Below are 27,339 nucleotides of genomic sequence, written 5' to 3' on the forward strand. Positions count from 1 at the left end.
CCGCTGTCGACAGGGTTTGAGCGCAGCCGGTTGAGCACGGCCTGAAAGGTCTAGCGTTCTGCCTCGGTCCTTGTGTGTGGGAGTCTGTTCGCCTGTCCCTTGTCCCTGCAGTACTTCACTCACCTCAGCCCTTTCCTTCACGCTGGCCTCGCCTTATTCACCTCAGCTTAGCCTTCTCGCGCTTCTGTGCATCTCTCGCCTTGCTGTTTTTCCTCAGCCTTATCAGCCCTTTTCCAACCTCGGTTTCTTGCCTTACACCTCAGAGCTTCTCTCAGCCGCTGCCTCTCCTTTTTTCTCCTCCTCCCTTCTTTTAGCACCTCTTTTCCCCTACCCCTGATCTGGGATCTCAGCGTTCTTTCACCCGGCGACACGGCCCACCTTCTAATTGTGCTCACTCTTCACCACTGAGAAACTGAGCCTCTCTCTAGGGTCCTAGGTCCCTGTCCCCCAACTTTCTTCACCTTTGATCATTCCTCCTGGGACCAGTAGGTGACAGTGCTTCTCCTAGGGTTCTCCTGCCTGTCCTTAGCTAGAGGAGGGCTTTGCCAAAGCCCCGAAATAGGAAGACTTCCCTAGCCTGGGGGAAGTTTTGCCTTAAGGCGCTGGGTTAGACTGAACTCTGGTAGCTTCCATAGTTAGGGTTCAACAAAGGCGTTCCTAGTTCTTCGCTTTACCTCAGTTTTGGGGCTCTCTCAAGAGCAGCTAACAGGTGGCAGGCACACGGTACTGCTAGCGGTTGGGCTGGCGCGATCTTGTGAATTGACAAGTCATGAGGACGTTCTGTCAGTTTTGTGTTCCCATGAGAATGGATGTGCACAGCTGAGACAAAAATGCCAATGTTTTGGGACGTTCAGCTCTGTTTTCGGCATGGACGTTTCTTAGAGGACACTTGTGATGATAGAGGACAGGGTTTGTGAGGAGGTCATTAGCCCCAGATATATGAATTTATTGTGTTGTTACCGAAAAGTGTTCTGCTGAAGAGTTTACTATAGTAATTTCAGAGTAATCTTCTTTAAACTTAGTATGCACATATGCGTTTTTTCATTTTTACCCTATTAAGTTTTCTACTTATCTTCCTCTTCCTTCATTAGCCAGACATTACTTAGAATTACATTACTCAGAAGTACATTGCTTAGAATATTCTTCTAACTTTTGTGGGTTTTTTTCCTTACCATTTCCACCTTTATTGTAAAACTGTCATTTTCTCATTTTGAGATTTAGGGCACCTTTCTTAAATTTCCCTAGAGGTTTAAAGTCATTTATAACATGAAAGAATTGCATTTAATAATGGTTAGTGCCCCCTTTCCCAAATTTCGTGATCTAGAGTATAGGCTTGGATAATCTTCATTTTTTCCCGATGTTTATGGTGTATATCTAGCACTTGATTGCAGAGGTTTTTGTGTGATCGATTTCTGTAATCTATAAATTGTGCTTTAAAATGTAGTACTTTAGTATGAACTTAAATACAACTCTGAGCACCTGCTTATCTTTTGGCTAAATAGCTATAGAAAAATGTCCTTCATCGGTGGCTCAAGCCTGTAATCCCAGCACTTTGGGAGGCCGAGACGGGCGGATCACAAGGTCAGGAGATCGAGACCATCCTGGTTAACACGGTGAAACCCCGTCTCTACTAAAAAATACAAAAAACTAGCCGGGCGAGGTGGCGGGCGCCTGTAGTTCCAGCTACTCGGGAGGCTGAGGCAGGAGAATGGCGTAAACCCGGGAGGCGGAGCTTGCAGTGAGCTGAGATTCGGCCACTGCACTCCAGCCTGGGCGGCAGAGCGAGACTCCGTCTCAAAAAAAAAAAAAAAAAAAGAAAGAAAAATGTCCTTCATTATATGATACATATACATATAAGAGTGTATAGACCTTGGCTTATTCCAAAATTGGGCTCTCTTCGGCTGTTTTTAGCAAAGGACTTTGGAGTTTGGCCATGTTAGTCCTAGAAGCCACAGAGAAGGACCCTTCTAATTGGCTTTCAGGATTTACCTAACTGCTAAGCGAAGCCTCTTTGAAAGTTTCTTATGTGTACCTCCTCCCCACTACATAGCTCTAGCTTCTGTCCAACCTGGCCTTACTATTTTCCATCCTTCAAAACTAACCCCAATATGTATGACTTACTCCAGCTGCTTCTTTACCTTCAGGTTTATGGGCTTCATTTAAGCCATGGGAATGCCAGCTTTATTAATGCAGATTAATATAAGAACGTTAAACCCCAAAAATGATGGGAAATCACTCTGTCTTCAAAACAATAGAAAATAACAAAATCTACTTTTAAAGATTATATACCATTGTCACTAGTAAGAAGTGGCACTTTTATTTACAAAGCATAAACAAATTAGGGTTTAAGTCTGGCATGGTGGCTCACACCTATAATCCCCAGCACTTTGGAAGGCCAAGGTGGGAGGATTGGCCAGGAGTTCAAGACCAGCCTGGGCAACATAGACAAAATTAGCCTGGTGTAGTGGTGTGCACCTGTAGTCCCAACTACTCAGGAGGTTGAGGTTGGAGGATCGCTTGAGCCCAAGATTTTGAGGTTACAGTGATCTGTGATCACGACACTGTACTCCACAGGGCAACAGAGTGAGACCCTGTCTCTTAAAAAATAAATAAATAAATTACAACTTAAACAGTTAATCATTTTTCCAAGGTCATTTTTTTAAAGTCCCGTACATGCTCTCAGAGTAGCGGGTGTTAATTCCATTAAAGCCATAGGCTGGAAAGCACAATATAGTATTTAGTGGGTCATTTCAGTATATGTATGTCATGTATGAATGAGACTATTGGGATAAGAAATCTATGACACGGATTTTAAAATCCAAAGCCGAAGTTATTTTGTCTTCAAAGAGGGACTAGAGAAAGAAACTGTTTTGTGCAGAAGTAGAAGTTGAAAAGTTTTAGGAGTCTCTTTTGTTCTTCTAAAATGACTTTGGCCTGTATATTCTGCATTGAAGCCATTAATTAAATGAGCATCCTGTATTGTCATTGGAGCAGTTGTGTTCATGCTGCTGATCTTCAAGCCTGCCCCTCCACCTAGCTGCCAAATGAAATCAAACCAAACAAACAAACAAACAAACAAACCCAGAGACAGCTTAATGTGTGTTTGTTTTTAAAGCTCAGGAAAAAAAATTACTGTTGATTTTCTATAAAAATTTCTACTTTAGTTTGTAGCCCTAAGGGCTCAATTTAAAATATGTTTCTGCATATTAGCTTTATGCTCATCAAGTTTTCTTATTTTGGTTTGGTTTGATTATTTTTTGTTCTTTTTTGTCATTTTATTTGCTAGTGTACTTTGTCTTACATTTTTTTGTTTGTTTTTTGGTCCTTGAATCCTATGTTTAAGGAGATGTAGTTTTTGTTTGTTTGTTTGTTTGTTTGTCTCAAAAAAAAAAAAAAAAACCTTGCTCTGTTGGCCAGGCTATAGTGCAGTGGCGCGATCTTGGCTCACTGCAGCCTCGATCTCCTGGGCTGAAGCCATCCTCCCACAGCCTCCAGAATAGCTGGGACTACAGGCTTATGCCACCACGCCTGGCTAATTTTTAAATTTTTTTGGAGAGGCAGGGTTTCACCATGTTTCCCAGGCTGATCTCAAACTCCTGGACTCAAGCAATCCGCCTGCCTTGGCCTCTCAAAGTGCTGGAATTAAGGTGTGAGCCACCACCCACAGGCGGCTGATGTAGTTTTGAAAATTTAAGAAACAAAATATACTGTCAACAAGTCCTTGTTACTTGTACCTTGTAGCGTTGTGGTTTCTGTGCTCTGCCAAAGCTTTTTCATGACTTCATTTATTTTGTTTTGATTATAAATAAAAGGCTCATGGAACTTCTTTTTAGGTAGCAGTTTGTTCAAAAGATATTTCTGTTCTGCATGTAACAATAGGATACTTTAGCTCATGTATGATTTAAATGGAGGAAGAATAGTTCAAAACAGGAATGTGTATTTTAAAATATTAGGAATAGTCAGCACTTTGGGAGGCTGAGGCGGGCGGATTGCCTGAGTTCAGGAGTTTGAGAACAGCCTGGGCAACATGGTGAAACCCCATCTCTACTAAAATACAAAAAATTAGCTGGGTGTGGCAGCGTGCGCCTGTAGTCCCAGCTGCTCGGGAGGCTGAGGCACGAGAATTGCTTGAACCAGGGAGGCAGAGGTTGCAGTGAGCCGAGATCGTGCTACTGCACTTCACCCTGGGCAACAGAGGGAGACTGGTCTCAAAAAAAAAAAATATATATATATATATATGTGTATATATATACACACACACATATATAAAGAATAGGCGGTTCTTCCCGTATATTCATCTAATTAGTTTATACCAAAAGGTTGAATTGTTATATTGATAGTAAAGTGGAAAATAGGTGTACTTTCTGTTTTGTAATTGACTTAAAAATACAAGTGCATATTCTTTTACAAAGTGTATGATTTAAGCTCTAAACTACCCTGTTGGTATTGGTATCTTTTACTGTCAGAGAACATAGCAAATAATGGAACATATCATCCTTGATATTTTTATTTAGTTCCATCAACCTAAGTCCCAGGGTAGTTAATTATTAAATGTAGAAGTAATTTAGGCATTTTCTCTGTTATTTGTAGTATATTTTAAAAAAGCCATTTAAAATATGGGCTTCATAAAATTTGTCTTTGCTGTTTTCCCATTTAAGTATGCAATAGTATTTTGAATCAGAAAAGGAATGTGTAGTTTAAATAGTACCAACTTACTGTAAATAAGTTAACAGATCAGCCCAAGGCAGTCAGTGCTTCATATCATGAAGATCTTACTATAGATTGTGTTGGATGCACTTTAACTTATTAGCTTGGTTAATGTTTGTAGCAGTTAGATGGTTTTCATTTTCTTCCCTAGAAAATAATTAGCAATACTCTTTGTAATACATTTATTTCAGCAAATATTGTTGAGGCACCTACTGTGTACAGTTACAGTAGTACATATTTAGGCTATTTATGTGACTAGGTAATATTGCATCTGGCTGATATTTACACTTAAATTCTGAATTTGATCTTATCTGTACATTTCTGAATTAAACGTAAGACTTAACATAATTAGGCCGGGCGCGGTGGCTCAAGCCTGTAATCCCAGCACTTTGGGAGGCCGAGACGGGCGGATCACGAGGTCGGGAGATCGAGACCATCCTGGTTAACACGGTGAAACCCCGTCTCTACTAAAAAATACAAAAAAAAAACTAGCCGGGCGAGGTGGCGGCGCCTGTAGTCCCAGCTACTCGGGAGGCTGAAGCAGGAGAATGGCGTGAACCCAGGAGGCGGAGCTTGCAGTGAGCTGAGATCCGGCCACTGCACTCCAGCCTGGGTGACAGAGCGAGACTCCGTCTCAAAAAAAAAAAAAAAAAAAAAAAGACTTAACATAATTAGAATTAAATAAACTGAATTGACATAAAATCATGTTCTTTCATTATAGATACAATCAAATAATTTTCACTTGGGGAACTTTTTGATAACTGAACCATGAAAATCTGTAGTGGTAAAATGGTAAAAGTAAAAGTGAACTTTACATAGCACTTACTATGTACCAGGAACTATTCTAAGTAGTTTACATGTATTAACTCTTTAATCTTTACAACCCTATTAAATAAGGGTACTATTCTTTTTTTTTTTTTTTGAGTCTTGCCCTTGTGCTGTTGCCCAGGCTAGAGTGCAGTGGCACAATCTCGGGTCACCGCAACCTCCGCCTCCTGAGTTCAAGTGATTCTCCTGCCTCAGCTTCCTGAGTAGCTGGGATTACAGGCATGCGCCACTATGCCCGGCTAATTTTTGTATTTTTAGTACAGATGGGGTTTCACCATGTTGGTCAGGCTGGTCTCGAACTCCTGACCTCGTGATCCGCCCGCCTCAACCTCCCAAAGTGCTGACATTACAGGCGTGAGCCACCGTGCCCAGCCAAGGGTACTATTAATATCTCCATTTTACATATAAGGAAACCGAGGTACAAAAGTTATGTAACTTGCCCAAAGTAACACAACTAGTTATCAAAGAGCTGGATTTGAACTTAGTCTTTTTGGCTCCTGAGTTAATCTTTTTTGTACAAGGGTCTGCTACTTTAGTGATTTCTCTCTTTATAGGTTGAGGTTTAAAATCTAGTTTGTCTATAACACAAAAGAGTACTGCTTTTGGTTAGGAACCTTAAGGGAGGGTTTTATTTGGCCTTTTTACTAATGATGGCTTAAGGCAAATTGCAAACCTTTTACTACCGATGTTTCTCAGATGGCAAAACCATATATTAAGACAATACAGGATCAAATTCCTCCTCCGTTAGAAAAATTATCTTATGGAAGTGAATTACTTTGGAGTTACTTGGAGATAAGTCACTATTTTTTATAAAATGGCCCCTTGAAGTTAATTTTTTTCTTTTATCTTCAGAGTATTAAACAAACTTATGTAGTAGTCTTAAAATTCTTAAATCTTACCATTCCCATATGAATTTAACAACGTGGAAATATAAAACAGAAGACTAAAACTGAAACATCTGATTCACCACTGGTCTCATTTCCAAATTTGGAAATTTGTGTAAAATTAAGTACATTCAACTCTTCAGGACTATCATGTTTAGAGTACATTCATCTCTTTAGGACTGTCATGCTTAAAGTAGTATATTTACATTAGTGATTTTATTTTTACTTTAGAAAAGATGAGGAGAACTTTCACAAATTACTTTCTAAATGAGAAGATGCAAATAATAGTCATTTAGAGTATTATTAATCATATTAAGATGATTCTTTTGTGCCTTTATTAAGCCCAAATTAAAAAACTTAATCAAATATCTGGGGGAAGGAGATTGTTTTATGTAAGTTGAGGTGCACCTTAATGCAGGAGTCTTGTACTCAGATAATGATATTATTTTTCTGAATATTTTGAAAACAGTTGAGAATCGTAGAATCTGGTTTACAGGAAAAGTATAAATATTTCTGGCAAGAAGTGACATTTGATTAGGAATACTAATTTTAATTCTCATGTTAACTCTTCTTATTAATTGAGACGTTAAGTATACTGTTTTTTTATAGTAGCTTTTGTCCTTTTTCCACTTGGTGGGAAAAGTATTGTTATGGAGCTGAACAGAGTAAGCTTTTGCTATGATGATAATACTTGTTGATGTTTAGAATATTCTTTAGTTTTAGTTAAACATTTAATTTTTGATTCAAAGCAATTCTCTTTTATATTATGTGGGTCTGATAATCAGTGTATTTAAAAATTTCAATAGTTTTCTTTCACCTGAAATTTAATATTGTAGCAATTACTGAATTTAGGAAAATTGGTAGGTAGTTACTATCAGCACCGTTACTACGGGAATACATTAGAATGATTAGCTTTTAGGTGGAGTTGAATTTTTTCTTTAGTTTCCATAGTAATTGAAAACGATTTAGGTCAACTTCACCTGTTGTGCCCCTCCCCCTTTTCAAAATAAGAGGAACATTTAATTTAGCACAATGATGTTAATTTTTCCTAGTAGATTGATGATATGAATATGATAATCTCACTCTCTTACCAAAAGAATAATCCAATATAAAATTTTGGGGGAATATTTCAGACTTAAGAGAACATTATAGGGTAAAAAAAAAAAGTGCCTAAATATCTTATAAAAATCAGTGTTTTATTACATCACTGAATTTTTGTCTTTTAAATTTAAAAATGTCAAATTTAGGAAACATCTGTGATAATTTAAAGAAGAATTTTTGAAATTGGCTTTTCCTTTTCACCAGGTGTTCCTCTGCTATAGGTTAGGAAGCAGTAATTAGGCAACACTAATGAATAATGTTCTTGAGAGTGAGAACTAGAGCTTCGCAAACAGAATAGGCCATCTCTCATATTTAGTGGGGCATTTAATAGCTAGATAAACTGAAAATTTTTGTTTTCATTTCTATGTATTTTCTGTTAGTATATATTTATTTACTGTAGGTACCTCACATTCTGTGCAAAAAAAATTTTGGAAGTAACTCAGTGGTTTCCTTTATCTTTTTTGTTCTCTTTCAGAGGCTTGCTTATATAAAACTACAGTTTAGAGAACCATTGGCTGGGCATGGTGGCTCATGCCTGTAATCCCAGCACTTTGGGAGGCCAAGGCGGGAGGATCACCTGAGGCAGAAGTTCAAGACCAGCCTGGCCAACATGGTGAAACCCTGTCTCTACTAAAAAAAAAATACAAATTTAGCTGGGCGTGGTGGCAGGCGCCTATAATCCCAGCTATTTGGGAGGCTGAGGCAGGAGAATTGCTTGAACCCGGGAGGCAGAGGTTGCAGTGAGCTGAGACCACGCCATTGCACCCCAGCCTGGGCAACAGGAGCAAAACTCCGTCTCAAAACAAACAAACAAAAAAGAGAACCATCAAACTCTGAATGTTGTTTCCTTTTTTTTTTTTTTTTTTTATGTTGTTTTCCTATGTAGTGTGAAGTGGTTACTTTCTTCCGTTTTTGACTGGCCAGTTTTTTGTTTCTGGTAAAGTGGCTTTCCAACTTTTCTGATCATGACCCACTATAAAATACATTTTACATTGCTATCCAGTACTCAGACACATATCTGTACATATTAATATTTGAAATCGAAACAGAAGTTTCTTGAAACAATATTTTTACTACTGATGATGCATTGTAATATTAATATTTTCTATTCTATTTGGTTTGTTTGCTTGTTTTTTGAGACAGGATCTCACCCTGTATCACCTGGGCTGAAGTGTAGTGACACTATCACGGCTCACTGCTGCCTCGACCTCCTGGGCTCAGGTGATCCTCCCGCCTCAGCCTTCCGAGCAGCTGAGACTACAGGTGTGTGCCACCATGCCTCACTAATTTTTTTTTTGTTTTGTTTTTTATAGATGGGGTTTCACCATATTGCCCAGGCTGGTCTTGAACTCCTGGGCTCAAGTGATCCTCCTGCCTCGGCCTCCCAAAGTGCTGGAACTATAGGTGTGAGCCACTGTGCCTGGCCTCTATTTTGTTTTATTGTTTTTAATTTAAAACAAACTGCTAGTTTCCATTCACTAAGTTGATATGGTACCCTGTTAATGCAATGTACCTGCAGTTTGCAAAATTTTAGTGACTGCTAGATTTTTCCCCTAATACTGTCTTTTTGTAATGGAAAAAGTTTCAGTTTGGGGCCAGATGTGGTGGCTCATGCCTGTAATCCCCGCACTTTTCAAGCTCCTGAGCAATATAACATTAAATGTCAATCACTTAAGCCCAGCAGGACAAGACTAGCTTGGGCAACATAGCGAGACCTTGTCTCTACCAAAAAAAAAAAAAAAAAAAAAAAGAAAATGTTTAGGTTTGCTAGTTTTTTTCTCTGCGATGTACCTGGATTCTGTAAAACTTTTAACCTAAATAGCCGCAGAACAGTCACTGAGAGAGGGAGGTCCTATTGTCCTGATTACCATTACTATCATCTCTGTTCTTTACCGTGTCTAGGCACATTATTTTAAAAACTAATTCTGGAATCGTGAGGTTGAAAATGCTCGGTTGTATGCTGAGCTTCCATCATTAGAATCCTTTGCTAGTTTCCATCTAACAGTCAAAAGTTTAGGTCCATTCAGTTGGTTTTCACAAACTTTGCTTCTGTTCTTGGCAACTAGTCAAAAGGTTACAAAGCTGCTTTATTCTGCTCTCTTCTGGCCCCAGTCCAGTCTTTGTAAACCAAAAAAAAGAGGATTGAGGAATGAAGCAGTTTGCTCGTGTGTACATGGTCAGGTGAAATAACATGATTGAAGAGTCATTAGGGTTTACATTTATGTATTGTCCCAATTCATTTCCTGTAATCACACAGGGGGAAAGGGCGTAGAAATATCAACAGTTCCTTGCCTATCCTAGCTGTTAGAGTGAAACAGGGTCAGCAGACATACTCTACTATTTTTATACTGCTATCCACTCTTAACACTTAGTGAGCACTTACTATTTGCCAGGCACTATTTAAAGCACTTCACTTGTGTTAACTCATACTCATACTTGGGAGGCCTGGGGAAAAAAATGAGAATGGTAAAGGATAAAGAAGAAAACTTGCTGTCTTCTCGTATGTTCTCATTACTTGGCTTGAGAGTTCTGGCTGTTGGTGACTATAGTGTGGCATATCATACATTTTAAGCTCGGTCAGCTTTTAAATATCACCAGTCCTGTCTGCATTGTTCCATTATGAGACATATAGCTGTGGTTTGAGAACTCAGGCTTTGAAGCTAGCCTGCTTGGGCTTGAATACCAGGTTGGTGACTTACTATGTGTGTAGCGTTGGGCAAGTTACTCTCTGTGTCTTAGTTTTCTCATCTGTAAAATGGTGATAACAAATAGCTTTTATTTTATAGACTTATTGAAAGATTAAAATAATTAATATATTAGCTGGGCATGGCGGCGCATGCCTGTAATCCCAGCTACTCAGGAGGCTGAGGCATGAAAATTGCTTAGACCTTGGAGGTGGAGGTTGCAGTGAGCTGAGATCATGCCACTATGCTCCAGCCTGGGTAACAGAGCGAGACTCTGTCTCAATTAAAAGAGAAGGAGGAGGAGGAGAAGGAGAAGGAGGGGGAGGGGGAGGGAGAGGAAGAGGAAGGGGAAGAGGAAGAGGAAAAAAAATAGTTAATATATTAAAAGTACTTAGAACAGTGCCTGACCCATAAGAAGCATTCCATAAATGTTTGCTATTAATAGTATCAACTCACAGTTGGATCTCCTGAGAGTGTTTGTGGCTATGATGAGTTCTGTATATTTGCTGAGTAACAGGACATGATTGACATTTAATGTTATATTGCTCAGGAACTTGAAAATATCTTGTCTTAAGGACCTGTAGGGAAAGTTCTTGTGTGGTGTGTTGGATTTAAAGCTAAAGGTTATCAAGGCTACAGGTTATGCAGGCCCAACTTGTTTAATTTCTCTTAGGAACCACTTGTTATTTGGGCTGTAATCTTAAAAGTTCTAATGGTTTGCTATTTGGGAATACTAAGCAGAGCTAGTTAGTGAATTGACTTTCACTCAAGACCAGATTTCTTTCCTTTTTATCTTAGGTGTAAGATATTTATTTATTTTATTTTTCTTTAACAAACACTTATATTATCCTGTCTGATGGAGTTTTGAAGGGATAAATAAAATTGGAGAAATAAAACATTAATTAAAAAAACTGAACCTAGATTTTACAGTTCTTCTGAAAGCTAAAGACATAAATTCCAAAAGACTTAGTTGTGTTAGTATAGTGTATAGTCAGTGTTATCCAAACACTGGCAAGCTGAAATATATGATTGGTGTATAGATGAGATGTATAGAATGTTAGAGGACACCCTGAGGAAGCCCAAATGTTGGACTTTAATATTAGGCAAAGTGTATTACAAAGCATGCAAAAAACCACTTAAGTATGGTCCACACATAGGAGAGAAAGCATTTTGTCCCAAAATGCTTTTTATGTCATACAATTTTATTATTAGGCAAAGACTTTAAATCAGCCATTTAAATTGTGTTTAAAGGGCCTGGTATGGTGGCTTGCACTTACTGAGTGGAAGAATTGCCACTGCACTACAGCCTGGGTGACAGAGCAAGACCTCATTTCTCAAAAAAAAAAAAAAAAAAAAGTTCAAAGAACTAAAGAAAACCATGTCTAAATAGCTAAAGTAAGGTTATGTGAACTATATTATGTTAGTCCACTTGGTTTGCCCTAACAGAATACCAAAGAATGAGTGGCTAAAATAACACATGTATTTTCTCACAGTTCTGGAGATTGAAAGTCTAAGATCTCTTTTAAATGAGTACTAACTTTTATTTTAGGTATAATTGTTTCTGAATAATTGTATGTTGTATGGTTCTACCTCTAGTGTTTAAGATAGGCTAGAATTCTTCCACCATTTCAATTTAAATAAGGAAAGGGTATCTGAAGGTAGTCACACTTAGAATAAAAATAAGAATTTTTACAATTTGACCTTAAGTCATCTATGTAATGGAAAATTCTTCTGTTATGATAACAGGTAATAGAGCCTACATTTCAAATCTCTATACTCATAAATAAACTGTTGATCCAACTGTTTTTGTAGTTTTATCTGCCAATGTTTCAGATCTTGTTACTCATAAATAAACTGTTTATTGCTCCAACTATGTTTATAATTTTGTTAGCCAACATTTCAGATCTCTGTACTCATAAAAAAACTGTGGTCTAACTGTTTATAATTTCATTTGTTCGTATTACAGTCATAGAATTTTATGCAGCTTCATATGTGATTTTTTTCTAAAAATCTAAGTAGATCCTATTATAACTTTTGAGGTATAATTTACATACAGTTAATTCTTTTAAACGAACAGTTCTGTAAGTTTTACAGATGCATACAATTTTGTAAAACCACATCAAGATATAGAGGGCCAGGTGTGGTGGCTCACATCTGTAATCCTAGCACTCTGGGAGGCCAAGGTGGGTGGATCACCTGAGGTCAGGAGTGCGAGCCCAGCCTGGCCAACATGGTAAAACCCCATCTCTACTAAAAATACAAAAATTGGGCTGGGTGCAATGGCTCACACCTGTAATCCCGTCACTTTGGGAGGGTGAGACAGGTGGATCACTTGAGTTCAGGAGTTCAAGACCAGCCTGGGCAACATGGTGAAATGCTGTCTCTACTAAAAATACAAAAAAATTAACCAGGCATGGTGACACATGCCTGTAATCCCAGCTACGCGGGAGGCTGAGGTGGGAAGATTGCTTGAATCCAGGGGGTGGAGGTTGGTTGCAGTGAGCCAAGATCGTGCCACTGCACTCCTGCCTGGGTGACGGAGGAAGACACCATCTCAAAAAAAAAAAAAAAAAAAAAAAAAAAAATAGCTGGGCGTGGTGGCACATGCCTGTAGTCCCAGCTACTTGGGAGACTGAGGCAGGAGAATTGCATGAACCCAAGAGGTGGAGGTTGCAGTAAGCCAAGATCACGCCACTGCACTCCAGCCTGGGCAACAGAGTGAAACTGTGCCTCAAAAAAAAAAAAAAAAGATATAGAATAGTTTCATCAATCCCAAAAAGGATCCCTTGTGTGTCTTTATAGTCAACCTTTTTTCCCATCCCCAACACTGGCAACCGCTGATCTGTTTTCTGTTCTTGTAGTTATGTGATATAAATGGAATTATACAATATGTAGGCTTTTGAGTCTGGCTTCGTCCACTTAGCATAATGCATTTGAGTTTCATCCAGATTGTTTTGTGATTTACTGTGCACTATTCCATTGTATGGGTATACTGCAGTTTATTCATGTGCCAGTTTGAAGGGCATTGGAGTTGTTTCCAGTCTTTGGCATATATATGAACAAGCTACTGTACACATTTACATACAGGTTTTTATGTGAACATAAGTCTTCTTTTCACTTAGTTAGATACCTCAGAATGGGATTGCACGGTTGTATAGTAAGTGTGTGTTTACCTTTATAAAGAACTGCCAAACTGCTTTCCATGATTGGTTGTACTGTACCATTTGCATTCCCACCAGCAGTGTACAATTTCTTTTTGTTTGTTTGTTTGTTTGTTTGTTTTTTTGAGACGGAGTCTCGCTCTGTCGCCCAGGCTGGAGTACAGTGGCCGGATCTCAGCTCACTGCAAGCTCCACCTCCCGGGTTCACGCCATTCTCCTGCCTCAGCCTCCCGAGTAGCTGGAACTACAGGCGCCCGCCACCTCGCCCGGCTAGTTTTTTGTATTTTTTAGTAGAGACGGGGTTTCACCATGTTAGCCAGGATGGTCTCGATCTCCTGACCTTGTGGTCCACCCATCTCGGCCTCCCAAAGTGCTGGGATTACAGGCTTGAGCCACTGCGCCCGGCCTACAATTTCTAATTGTACATTGTTCTAGTTGTACAGAGTTCTTGTTGTTCTGCATCCTTGCCAGCATTTGGCCAGTTTTTAAATTTTTATTTTAGACATTCTAGTAAGTGTGTGTTGGTATCATATATATATATATATACCCCACTTCCCCCAGGGGCTCTCTGTCCTAGTCTCTGCTTAGCCTAAATGAAAGGATCTAAATCTACAGAGGCCAACAGTCCCAATATTGGAATCTCCTCTGAATACAGCTCATTACTGTTTACTAGATTCCAGACTTTATTCAGATTTTACTATTTTTTCTACTAATATCTTTTTTCTATTCTAGGATCCAGTTCAGGATACCACTTTGCATTTATATAGTTTAATTTTTATCTCTGGCTGTAACTAACATGCTACTGGTTTATAAGATGCTGCTACTAGTTTTGGTTCTGTTTTTTTGCAGGACTATTTTTTCAGTTCCTATTTGTCCCAAAATGCTTTTTATGTCATACAATTTTATTTTGAGGAATGAATTCAATTTGTGTGTCATCATTTTGAGTTGCATTCAGAGGAGATTCCAAAAGTTTGGGACTATTGACCTCCGTAGATTAGATCCTTTCATTTAGGCTAAGCAGAGAATAGTACAGAGAGCCCCTGGGGAAATTGTTTCAATTATGAGTCTTTATCAAGAAATGATTAAGTTCCTAAATTTTATTCTTATTTACTTTGTTGCTTGAAGTTGGAATTAACAACTTTACTTGGTTAAATTACCTGAGCCTTTATAGTTTCATTCTGTTTGATCTATACATTTTTGTAAAGGGTAGTTAAATGGCATCTTCAACATTGACATGAACTTTTGACGCAGCAGCTAAAAGTAATTATGATTTCTTTCAGAATGTGTCTTTAATACCTGGCATATTTTATCCTGGATTCTATTTCAGTGTTTTTCTTCCAGCTTGAAATGTTCTATGAATATGTTTAGAAAGAATTTCAGGGCTCTATTCAAGACACACAAAAAAGAAATCCCAAAGAAAAATACATGCAAAAAAATAATTGCATTAGAAAAGTCACGTTTTTCCAATGAAAAAAATTTCTCATCATTTAGTACCATCTTATGATGTGTTTATCAGTGTTCTTGATACAGTGCTAAGCACAGTGTTGCCAAGTTAAAAATTAAATGTTTAGTAAATGATTTATGCTACATGAGAGAAATGCAAAATAGGAACTTCAAAACAGAAAAATATGAGCTTCAATCTTGAGGCATAATTTACCTAAGATTGTTATTTAAGATAAATTGGAAAGGAGGACTTTGATATATTTCAGGTTTAACTCTAGCAGTAATTTTTTTCCCTAAGCAGAACACATCAAACAGTATAGTGAGGCCAGGCATAGTGGCTCACACCTGTAATCCCAACACTTTAGCGGGCTGAGGCAGGCAGATCACTTGAGGTCAAGAATTCGAGACCAGCCTGGCTGATATGGTGAAACCCCATCTCTACTAAAAAATACAAAAATTAGCCGGGCATGGTGGTGGGCGCCTGTAATCCCAGCTACTACGGAGGCTGAAGTAGGAGAATTGCTTGAACCTGGGAGGCCGAGGTTGCAGTGAGCTACGAGCACGCCATTGCACTCCAGCCTAGGTGATAGAGGGAGACTCCATCTCAAAACAAACAAAAAACAGTATAGTGAATGTATGCAGACTTTAGGTGCTGTCTTACAAATACTAGTGTTGAGTTTGTTAAGGCTTTGGAAGGATCTTGTAAGATTTCTCAAGATCCATGAAGTACCTGAGACTGTCAGTGTTATTGTTACCTGGACATAAATTTAAGGTTTATCCCAGAGTGAAAGCAGGAGAATGCTAACTTTGAAGTTATGTAACACTTTCATTAGAGAGGCAAACTTGACAATTATTTGGAAAGTTTTTAAGTGTTTTATGTTTATTATTTTTAATGTCTGGAAGCATTTTTTCATCTGTATGTACAGTTGTGTTCTCTTATTTACATTTCCTTTTTTTTTTTTTTTTTGAGACAGAGTCTCACTCTGTAGCCCAGGCTAGAGTGCAGTGGCATGATCTCGGCTCACTGCAACCTGTGCCTCCTGGGTTCAAGTGATTCTCCTGCCTCAGCCTCCTGAGTAGCTGGAATTACAGGTGCCCACCACCATGCCTGGCTAATTTTTGTATTTTTTAGTAGAAATGGGGTTTCACCATGTTGGCCAGGCTGGTCTCGAGTTCCTGACCTCAGGTGATCTGCCTGCTTCAGCCTCGCAAAGTGCTGGGATTACAGGTGTGAGCCACCACTCCCAACCCCTTATTTACATTTTCTTATTTCCCACTTTTGTTTTCAGTTTGTCTGTTTCTTTCAGTGGTCAGGAGATAGTCAACAAGCCCAAACAGAGAGGTAATAGCAAAACCAAGCAAACGAAAAACATAAACTTTGCTATTTGTATTAGTTTCCTGTGGCTGCTATAACAAATTACCCCAAACAGACTTTGAGGCTTGAAACAATAGAAATTTATTCTTTCACTTCTGGAGGCCAGAAGTCTGAAATCATGGTATTGGCAGGGCTGAACTTCCTCCAGAGGCTTTAGGGGCAATCATCCTTTGCCTCTCCCAGCTTCTGGTGGCTGCTGACATTCCTTGACCATAACCCTCCAGTCTCTTCTTCCATTTTCACATTGCCTTCTTCTCTGTATGTGTGTTAAATGTCTGCTTTTCTCTTATAAGGACATTTGTGATGGTGTTTAGGGCCTATGTATAATCTCATCTCAAAATCCTTAATTACATATGCAAAGACTGTTTTTCCAAATAAGGGAACATTCACAGGATCTGGGTATTAGGATATGGACCTATCTTTGACTAGAAATCTATTTCATGATAACTGTGTGTATATGTGTTTGGGGAAGGGGATTTCCCCCTTCCTCTCTTCCTTTTCTATCTCCCTTTTTCCCTTTCTTCCTTCTCCTCTTCCCTCCCTCTCTCTTTTCTCCCCACCCTCCTTTTTCTTCTTCTCTTTTTTTTTTTAATAGATGGGGTCTCTTGCTATGTTGTCCAGGCTGGTCAACATACCAGATTACCAGATTACTCCTGGGCTCAAGGGATCCTCCTGCCTCAGCCGACCCTTCCCACTTTGACGCCCAGCCCCAGTTAAAATTACTTGTTTTGGCCTGCCATGGTGGCTCACGACTATAATCCCAGCAGTTTGGGAGGCCGAGGCGGGTAGATCACTTGAGCTCAGGAGTTTGAGACCAGCCTGGGCAACACGATGAGACTCCGTCTCTACTAAAATACGAAAAAGTAGCCGGGTGTGGTGGCATGTGCCTGTAGTCCCAGCAACTTGGGAGGCTGAGGCGGAGAATTGCTTGAACCCAGGAGGTGGAGGTTGCAGTGAGCCGAGATTGTATCATTGCTCTGTCTCCAAAACAAACAAACAAAAAAAACTTGTTTAATTAACAGTAAATCAGTCCGCCACGGTGGCTCAAGCCTGTAATCCCACTTTGGGAGGCCAAGGCGGGCGGATCACTTGAGACCAGGAGTTCAAGACCAGCCTGGCCAACATGTTGAAACCTTGTCTCTACTAAAAATATAAAAATTAGCTGGGCATGGTGGTGGACACCTGTAGTCCTAGCTACTCCAGAGGCTGAGGCATAAGAATTACTTGAACCTAGGAAGCGGAGGTTGCAGTGACCCAGGATTGTGCCAGTGTACTCCAGCCTAGGTGAGATTATGACACTGCACTCCACCTGGTCTCAAAAAAACAAAAAACAAACAAAAAAAACCAGTAAATCAAAGTCTGTACATTGTAAATTAAGGACTTACGGTTATAAAGATAAATCTATTTGTTTTTGTGGGGTTTTTTGCTAGCCTGTACAGGGAGTTAATAAGTAGCATAAAAAGAATATCAGGGAGCTCTCTGAGTCTGAATCTCTTCCGATTCTGAGGGCTGCCAGATTCAGAAGTAGCTCTTTGTTCAACTAAGCTCTTTATTCCTCTAAAGAAAAAAAAAGGAATGTTGTTTTTGGATTTTTAGGAGGTCCTTAAAGTGCCAGTCCATACATTGAAAAAGAATTTCTGAGTTTAAATTTAAAATATTTTAAAACTTTAAGAACATGATATTATATCATAAGATCGAAGTAATATAACATAGGATAGAGATGTAATGAAAGAAAAGGAATAAGTAGCCTAAGGTAATAATATTAGGAATGTAATTTTTTTTGTTGTTTGAGACGGAGTCTCACTCTTGTTGCCCAGGCTGGAGTGCAGTGGTGCAATCTCGGCTCCTCACTGCAACCTCCACCTCCCGGGTTCAAGCGATTCTCCTGCCTCAGCCTCCCGGGTAGCTGGGATTACAGGTGCCTGCCACCACGCTAATTTTTTAAATTTTTAGTAGAGATGGGGTTTCACCATGTAGGCCAGGCTGGTCTTGAACTCCTGACCTCAGGTGATCCACCCGCCTCAGCCTCCCAAAATGCTGGGATTACAGGCACGAAGGAATGTAATTTTAAAAGGGAGGGTTTTATGCTCAATTTTGCATAAAGGAGACAAAAAACTTCAGACAAGGGAGTTCAGAGTTTCGGGTTCCGCCACTGTTTCTGCTGCTTACAGGTTCATGAGGCAGTGCCTTCTCTTTTGTTTAATTTCCTCAATTTTAAAATAAGGATTACATTTAATGATCTGTAAGACCTTTTATCCTTTGTAGCATCTTTTGTTATGTATTTTCTCGCATTTCCAAGAGAAAATTGTGTCTGTCCAATAGAGTGAAACCAAATGTGAAGTCTTTTCCGATAGCAAATTCTTCAACTATTGGAAGTTCATTGCTTTTGCTTAGAGCTGTAAAATGAACCAACCCTGAGTTTATGTACAGTGTCTAAATAACTTCTTAGGAAAGAGATGACACAGCCAGAAAATCAAATGAATCTTTCTACCTATATTGTTGTCACAAACTTTAAGATTTTTTAGGTAAGGGAGGATCACTGCAATTTGAATTGCTTTTCCTTCAAAGCTGAAATTTTTTTCCAATGGAAAAAGTTGGGGGCAAGAATGAAGAACTTGTGTCTAATTTTAGCTTAATATCTTGAACATTTTTATATAAGCATTTAAAAATATGTATTTAAACATTTTACTATACTTTTAAATGTAACTTTGTATCTGCTTTTGATTCTTATCAAATTATATGTAAGCTATTATTAAACTAACGTAAAAACATGTATTTTTTCACTTTTTAAGTAAGCTTGTATTGAAATAGTTTACAGTTATGGTATAGTTAAACTTATTCTTCATGTGTTGGTTGTTTCACATTTTTTGTTTCTTAGACAACAAACGTATACTATTTTTAAAAGTAGAGTTTGCTTTCTTCCTCCCTGTATGTAATTCTTGTGTGAGCACCGAAGAAAAATTATTCAGGTTAGGCCATGGCCAATCTTATGACCTCTTTTATACTTTATCCAGGAACAGTTTGAAGACACATGTGATTTTACAGCTGTGCCTGACTGAATATGTCTTTATCTTCTTATAACCCAGATAACACTTGGTTTTGTTGTTTAGATTTTTTTTGGTAGCTTAATATGTATGAAGTCGTATCTTAAGAATATTACAATTTATATTTCTCCAATTAGTAGTGAGACAGTCTTTTTTCTCAAGTGCTGATTTAATCTCTGTGGTTTAAACTGCCTGTTTTTATTCTTTGACAGGTTTATGAGTTAGTCATTGTTTGCTCCATAATAATAGATGATCGGGAAATGTTGAATTGATTTGGTGTATGTTATAAACATTAAGTTTTATTTATCATAATTCTTGCAGATGTTGCCTGAATTTATAATATTTTAATGTTAGATTTTTTTATTGCTTGAAAGTTTATTTTACATAATTGGATTTGTCAAATTGTCGTTTATGCTTTCTTTGAATTGACCATAAATTCATCTCTTTTCCATAGTGAGATAAGGTTACTATTCTGTTTTCTCCAAAGTTTTTTGAATGCTTAGTTTTTTAATATATTTATAATTAGTTATAGCATATGATGATGTGGATATTTTTTCCATATTGGTATTCAGTTTTTCTGACAATGTTTTCTAAATACTGATTTTTCTCTATTTATTTCATATTTTAAATACTTTATAGGTTTGATCTTTTTATTGGCATTTCTAATCTGTTAGGGTTTTTTTTGTATTTTTTATTGTAAAATATACGTAAGATAAAATTAACTGTTTTAACCATTTTTAAGTACAGTAGTACCCCCCTTATCTGTAGTTTTGCTTTTGGCGGTTTTAGTTACCTGCTATCAACCTTGGTCTGAAAATATTAAATGGAAAATTTCGCAAACAAACAATTCATCAGTTTAAAATTGTGCACCGATCTGAGTAGTGTGATGAAGTCTCTCTCCATTTTGCTCTTTCCTGCCTGGGTCATGAATTATCCCTTTATCCAACACATTCATGTCGTAGACGCTTCCCGCCTGTTACTTAGGAGCCATCTTAGTTATCAGATCACTTGTTGAGGTGTCTGCAGTACTTGTGTGTTTGAGTAACTTTTTTTTTTTGAGACACAGTTTCACTCTTGCCCAGGCTGGCGTGCAATGGCGTGATCTCGGCTCACCGTAATCTCCGCCTCCCAGGTCCTGGTTCAAGCAGTTCTCTTGCCTCAGCCTCCTGAGTATCTGGGATTACAGGTATGTGCCACCATGCCCAACTAATTTTTGTATTTTTAGTAGAGACGGGGTTTCACCATGTTGGCCAGGCTGGTCTCGAACTCCTGACCTCGTGAGCCACCCGCCTCGGCCTCCCAAAGTGCTGGGATTACAAGCATGAGCCACCGCGCCCAGCCCGAGTAACTCTTATTTTACTTAATAATGGCCCTGAAGAGCAAGAGTAGTGTTGCTGGCAATACAGATATGCCAAAGAGAAGTGCATTAAGTGAAAACGTTAAAGTTCTCTACTAAATAAGGAAAGAAAAAAAATCCTATGCTGAGATTGTTAAGATCTACGGTAGGGCTGGGTGCGATGGTTCACATTTGTAATCCCAGCACTTTGGGAGGCTGAGGTGGGCGGATCATGAGGTCGAGATCGAGACTATCCTGGTCAACATGGTGAAACCCCATCTCTACTAAAAATACAAAAATTAGCTGGGTGTGGTGGTGCACGCCTGTAGTCCCAGCTACTCAGGAGGCTGAGGCAGGGGAATTGCTTGAACCCAGCAGTTGGAGGTTACGGTGAGCCGAGATTGCACCACTGCACTCCAGCCTGGTGACAGGGAGAGACTCCATCTCAAAAAGAAAGAAAAACAAATCTACAGTAAGAACTAATCTTCTGTCCGTGAACTTTTGAAGAAGCAGAAGAAATTCATGCTAGTTTTGCTGTCACACCTCAAACTCCAGGTTTTGGCCACACAGCGCATGAAAACTGCTGAGTTAAAATTTATCATAGATATGTATGTATAGGAAAAAAGATAGTGCATATGGGTACCATCTGTGGGTTCAGGTGTCAACTGGGGGTCTTGCAGTATATCCCCCCCTTGGAAAGGGAGACTACTGTTTACAATTCAGTGAAATTAAGTACATTTACAGTGATTTGCAGTCATCATCACTATCGTCTGGTCTCTTTATTTAAGGTATTTTTACTTCAGCCTGCAACATTATTGCTGTTACTCTTGGACAAATTGTTTAAATCTCTGAATCCCAGTTTCCTTGTTTGTAGCATGAGGATGGTAATACCACCTGCGTCTTAGTTGTGGAAACAAAATTTGATGAGATAGTGACTATAAAAATTACTTGGAGCTGGATGCAGTGGCACATGCCTGTAGTCCCAGCTACTCGGGAGGCTGAGGTGGGAGGATTGCTTGAGCCCAGGAGTTTGAGACCAGCTTGGGCAACATAGTAAGACCCCTATCTCTTAAAAACAAAACAAAACAAAAACAAAAACAAAAACTTTGTGTATTATATATGCTCAGTAAATGACAGTTCTCTTATCTTTTCTACTATTATTGGTTTTAAAGAGTGGTATAGATAGGTTTTCCTTAAATGGCCTCTGTTATTCTCCTTTCTCCCAAAATACTCATTATTAATTTTGTCTAATTTTCAATAAGAAACTTGTAGGTATTGGAGTAAACCTTTGTTCACTTCTTTTTTTTTTTTTTGAGACAGTCATGCTGTCTCCCAGGCTCTATATATTTATATATATATATGTATATATAGAGAGAGAGGATGGCTTGCTTCCCTCTCTACCTAACTGCATGTTGAAAAATAAGAATTTATTGATCTCAAACATCTGTCAGATGAGTCATACACGGGGTTGTTTTTGTTTTTTATATACGTGTATGCACACATTATTTCAAATTGAAAGCAGTGTCTCAATGGATTTGAAACTATTAAAAGCTATTGTCTAAAACATGAAAAATTTGTAACTGTAAAAATAAATGCACATATTAATATTTAAAGTGCGTAATTAAGAAAACCTATTGGTGTTTTGTTTTTCTTGTATACCAATAATTAAGCCACTACTGTTGACACTATTTAGTTTTCTATTTTAACACTGAAGGAGTGAAAGTACTTATATTTGTGAATTTACTACTAAAATCTTGGCAAAAAAAAAAATTGTCTAAAATGTGTGGGTGAAACTGTTAATCATGTGTGTTTCTACCTTCCCCCCTAAAGTTGGACACCAACTATATACTGTAGGTTCCTTAAGGTGATTTCACTATTATTAAATCAATAAGATAAAAATGAAATAGTTGTATCTATGCAACATTGTGTACGGAGAGGAGATAATGAATAGTATTAAATGTTCTCATCTTCCTTTACCTTTTGTTCCCTAATACCTATTCTACCTTTTAAAATTTCAGACTTCACTGCTGTTTGAATTCATAGTTCAAATTTGCACATTATTGTTATTGGAAAATCATATCTAATGAAGGTTTTAGGCCAGATGCAGTGGCTCACACCTGTGATCCCAGCACTTTGAGAGGCCGAGGCTAGTGGATCATTTGAGACCAGGAGTTTGGGACCATCCTGGCCAACATGGCAAAACCCCATCGCTACAAATATTAGCCAGGTGTGTGGTGCACACCTGTAATCCCAGCTACTTGGGAGGCTGAGGTGTGAGAATTGCTTAAACTGGGGAGGCAGAGGTTGCCGTGAGCCGAGATTACACCATTGTGCTCCAGCCTGGGCGACAGAGCAAGTGCTGTCTCCAAAAAAAAAAGAAAAAAAAAAGTTTTAGTTATTCCCCCCCCCAAAAACAAAATAAAAATAAAAAATTATATATATAAGGCACTTTGGGAAGTGTAGTAAATAAACTTAAAATAAAATGTAGTCAGTGATTAAATCTATGGACTACCTTTTTTCTATGTGGAACTGTGTCATAGATATCCAGTTAACTCCTGAATATCTCTGTACATACTTAGCTGCATGCAAGTTCTCTTTCTAGGACCTATAAATCAGACTGTTTTTGCCCTACTTACACACTTCTTTTGAAGTTGTAATTAAGACTGATATATGCCTTGTTTTCATGGAAAACAATTTGGCCTTTATTCTGTGCCTTTTTTTTTTTTTTTTTTTTTTTGAGATGGAGTCTTACTCTGTCGCCTGTCGCCCAGCCTGGAGTGCAGCGGTGCAATCTTGGCTCACTGCGACCTCCACCTCCTGAGTTCAAGCAGTTTTCCTCCGTCAGCCTCCTGAGTAGCAGGGATTACAGGTGTGTGCCACCATGCCAGATTAATTTTTTGCATTTTTAAGAGAGACAGAGTTTCACCATGTTGGCCAGGCTGGTTTCAAACTCCTGACCTCAAGTGATCCACTCGCTTCGGCCTTCTAAAGTGCTGGGATTACAAGCGTGAGCCACCGCGCCCGGCCTATTCTGTGCTTTTAAACAAACAAAACACACACACACACACACACCCCTACATATATTTAATTTCTTTTCCTAAGCCTAAGAGCTTTAATAACACATTGAAGCAACCTAATTTCTTGCTTGTGGCCATTTACATTTGCAGGGTATGTAGTATGTTGAACTTGAGACAAAACAGAAACTATGAGGTAGGAATCTAATTCGAATTTTGAAATAAAATATTTGTTATTAATTATTTCCCTTCTAACTTCTAAAGAGTAAAAATAAAATTTATGGCCACCATATTACAGAAAGATTCTGCTTTTATTTTTAAGCATGCAAAATCACAATAGTATTCAAAATTGTGTGGCTCTTGAATCAAACCAAAGTTTCTATTTTTTCACTGTCAGCATTCACAGGTAGAGAAGTATAAGGTCTTAGGAAATACTATTTCTATTCTCAATTTTAAATTTTCTCAGAATTCTGTCCATGAAGGCAAATGAATACTGACAAGCTCTATTTCCAAAAAAGGTGATAAAACAAGTGTATTTAGAAACCAGTAGTAAGAATCGAAATTAGAAAATTGTGAAAAGACATTACTTTCCAAATGTTCTAAAGGTACTTAAAAGATTAACTCAGGGCTTGTCTTGTAATTTCATCAGCTGTTTGGCTAAGTTTTAATTATATTTATTTTAATTACATTAAAATTTCACTTTTCTGTGTCACAACTGTTGTATTACTTGATATTTTAAAAGATCAATCTCATTGAATGTAAAATAATGTCAGGTTACATTAACGGTAAAAAAACAAAAACAAAACAAAACAAAAAAAAACACCGTTGGCCGGGTGGAGTGGCTCATGTCTGTAATCCCAGCACTTTGGGAGGCCGAGGTGGGCGGATCATGAGGTCAGGAGATCGAGACCATCTTGGCTAACATGGTGAAACCCCGTCTCTACTAAAAATACAAAAAATTAGCTGGGCGTGGTGGCGGACGCCTGTAGTCCCAGCTACTCGGGAGGCAGAGGCAGGAGAATGGCGTGAACCCGGGAGGCGGAGCTTGCAGTAAGCCAAGATCATGCCACTGCCCTCCAGCCTGGGCGACAGAGCGAGACTCCGTCTCAAAAAACAAAAACAACAACAACAAAAAGTTAAGTTCTAGAACTAATACAAGAAAATGAATACTAAGATTTTTACAATAATTCTGTACTTCCTTTATTACCAAGTTTTGCAATATTGTGTCTTAGTTATACTGTACTTTCATCTCTTGCTAGTAAGTATGACTTTTGATTGTCTAGAATGTACCACTTGTGGAAAATGGTATGAAGTCTTAATAAAAGTTTTAGAACATTGATAGGTGCTGGCACTGTGATGAATACTTGCATTCTAATATTTAGTATGTTCTGATATTTCAGATCATTCAGTGTACAAATTATTGCAAGGCAGGAGAATACTGTATTGATGGAAAGTAGTATTTAGATGAATGTTTTGGTAGAATTACATAATTTATGGTCATTAGTGCATTTTATACACAATATACCAGAATGTATGTTTGCAAACTTCCCACACATCGTGTGTTGACAGTAGAATCCCAGATTTTGTAATATATCATATTCTTTACTTGTAGGCAGCTTTTTGTTTTAAAATGATCAAAATTATTCATAGTCATTGACCAGTTATTTTGAGATAGCAAGCCTGGTTTTTAAACTTTACCTTCCTTCCTTTCTTTCTTCCTTTCTTTCTTTCTTTCTTTCTTTCTTTCTTTCTTTCTTTCTTTCTTTCTTTCTTTCTCTCTCTCTCTCTCTCTCTTTCTTTCTTTCTTTCTTTGTCTTTCTGTCTTTCTGACTTTCTTTCTTTCTGTCTTTCTTTCTTTCTTTCTTTCTTTCTTTCTTTCTTTCTGTCTTTCTGTCTTTCTGTCTTTCTGTCTTTCTGTCTGTCTTTCTTTCTTTCTTTCTTTTCTTGAGACAGAGTCTCACTCTGTCGCCAGGCTGGAGTGCAGTGGCGTGATCTCAGCTCACTGAAACCTCCGCCTCCCAGGTTCACGTGATTCTCTTGCCTCAGTCTCCCAAGAATGGGGCTACAGGCTTGCACCACCACGCCCAGCTAATTTTTGTATTTTTAGTAGAGACAGGGTTTCACCATGTTGGCCAGGATGATCTTGATCTCCTGACCTTGTGATCCACCTGCCTCAGCCTCCCAAGGTGCTGGGATTACAGGCATGAGCCACCATGCCTGGCCAGTTCTTTTCTTCTAAATACAGAAATTATTTGTGTCCTTTTTATTCTCCTAGATTGAAAAGCTGAGAAGACAAAGGGAATTTTAAAGATGGAAACAACAAAGCGTGCTTATTTTCAAAGAATAGGAGATGTAGAAAGGAATGTCTTTAAATTTTTCCCTTAAAGAAAGTTTTCTTGCAGCTTACAGAATTTATGTCAAGAAATAATAGATTCTTCTTTTTCTATTATAAAATCAATTTAATATTACCATATTTCTAAAAAGCAAAATTCAATATTTGAACATTTATTGATAATTTATTTCCCCACCATTTATGTTTTTGTTTTTTCTTTTAAAATTATTCTTTCCCCACCATTTATGTTTCTATGTTTTTTCTTTTAAAATGATTCTTCATTATTCAACTTGATAGAGTATTGTTTCTTTTTAAAACCAATGACCCCTTTTAACCTGTAAATAGTATTATGTTCTCCTTTAGTGTAATTCAGATTTCTAAAATGAGTTAATTTTTGTTTAGAAACAAAATTAAACCACATTATTGAGTGTGTATACACACACACACACACACATATATATATATTTTTAACAATTATTCTTACCTTCCTCCTATCAGAGATGAAATTTATAACTCTTCCCCCATGGTAGAGCAGATATCCCTTTTATCTCCCTTGCTGAAAATATATTAGAGATTGTAGTTTTATAGCCATGGCCTTCAATTAGGGAAAACATGTAATGTTGTAAGTTTTGTATGGATGAGAACTGGTCACACACAAAAAAACAAATTAGCCGGGCTTATGCCTGTAATCCCAGCACTTTGGGAGACTGAGGCAGGCAGATCACCTGAGGTCAGGAGTTCAAGACCAGGCTGGCCAACATGGCAAAAACCCATCTCTACTAAAAATACAAAAATTAGCTGGGCCTGGTGGCGCGCCTGTAGTCCCAGCTACTTGGGAGGCTGAGTCAGGAAAATTGCTTGAACCCGGGAGACGGAGGTTGCAGTGAGCCAAGATTGCGCCACTGCACTCCAGCCTTGGTGACACAGCGAAACTCTATCTAAAAAAAAAAAAAAAGAAAAAAGAAATTCAACAAATGAGGTATTGAAGGTATTCCATTTCCCTAATGATTTGGTCCTATTTTGTAGTTTCTAATGGGATGAAATAATATATGTACATAATGTACATTTAGACAGTATAAAATGTAAAGGATTGTCCCTTAAAGAAAAGATATTTCAATTTGAAACTAAGACTCAAACTAGTAAAACAAAAAATGTTTGATCTTTCATAGTTGTGAATCAGTTTTAAGTCACATTGATTGTGCTGTTCTAAGCTGAGCAAAATAAGTGCAGGGAAGATAGCTCCTATGAGCTTTACTTATTGCACTCTGTAATTCTGTATTGCTAGTTATCTGCGTCATGTAGTAGGAGAACTTAGCTTTTGAGGCTCTGTGTATGAGCTACACGTGAGTACATTGAGTATCAAGTGCTTCTGACCTTTAAACTTTTTTCTTTTGATATTCTAAATTGGGGTAGGGAATAAAGCTGTGTTA

The 27,339-nt window shown here is 38.2% G+C and overlaps 1 protein-coding gene across 19 annotated transcripts in view; it reads left to right on the top strand.

The window, feature by feature from the left end:
- Positions 1-27,339, top strand: part of EYA3 (EYA transcriptional coactivator and phosphatase 3) — a 119,038-nt gene that overhangs the window by 183 nt on the left and 91,516 nt on the right. For 2 of the 19 annotated variants that reach the window (XM_074015114.1, XM_065526557.2), the window contains exon 2: positions 8,664-8,783. The exons of the other annotated variants lie outside the window; for them this stretch is intronic. The gene's annotated coding sequence lies outside the window, so the exon portion shown is untranslated. The remainder of the gene's footprint in view (positions 1-8,663; positions 8,784-27,339) is intronic. 19 annotated transcript variants of the gene reach the window in all.

Source organism: Macaca fascicularis, chromosome 1, assembly GCF_037993035.2.
Source record: "Macaca fascicularis isolate 582-1 chromosome 1, T2T-MFA8v1.1".
In the NCBI taxonomy this organism is placed as follows: domain Eukaryota; kingdom Metazoa; phylum Chordata; class Mammalia; order Primates; family Cercopithecidae; genus Macaca; species Macaca fascicularis.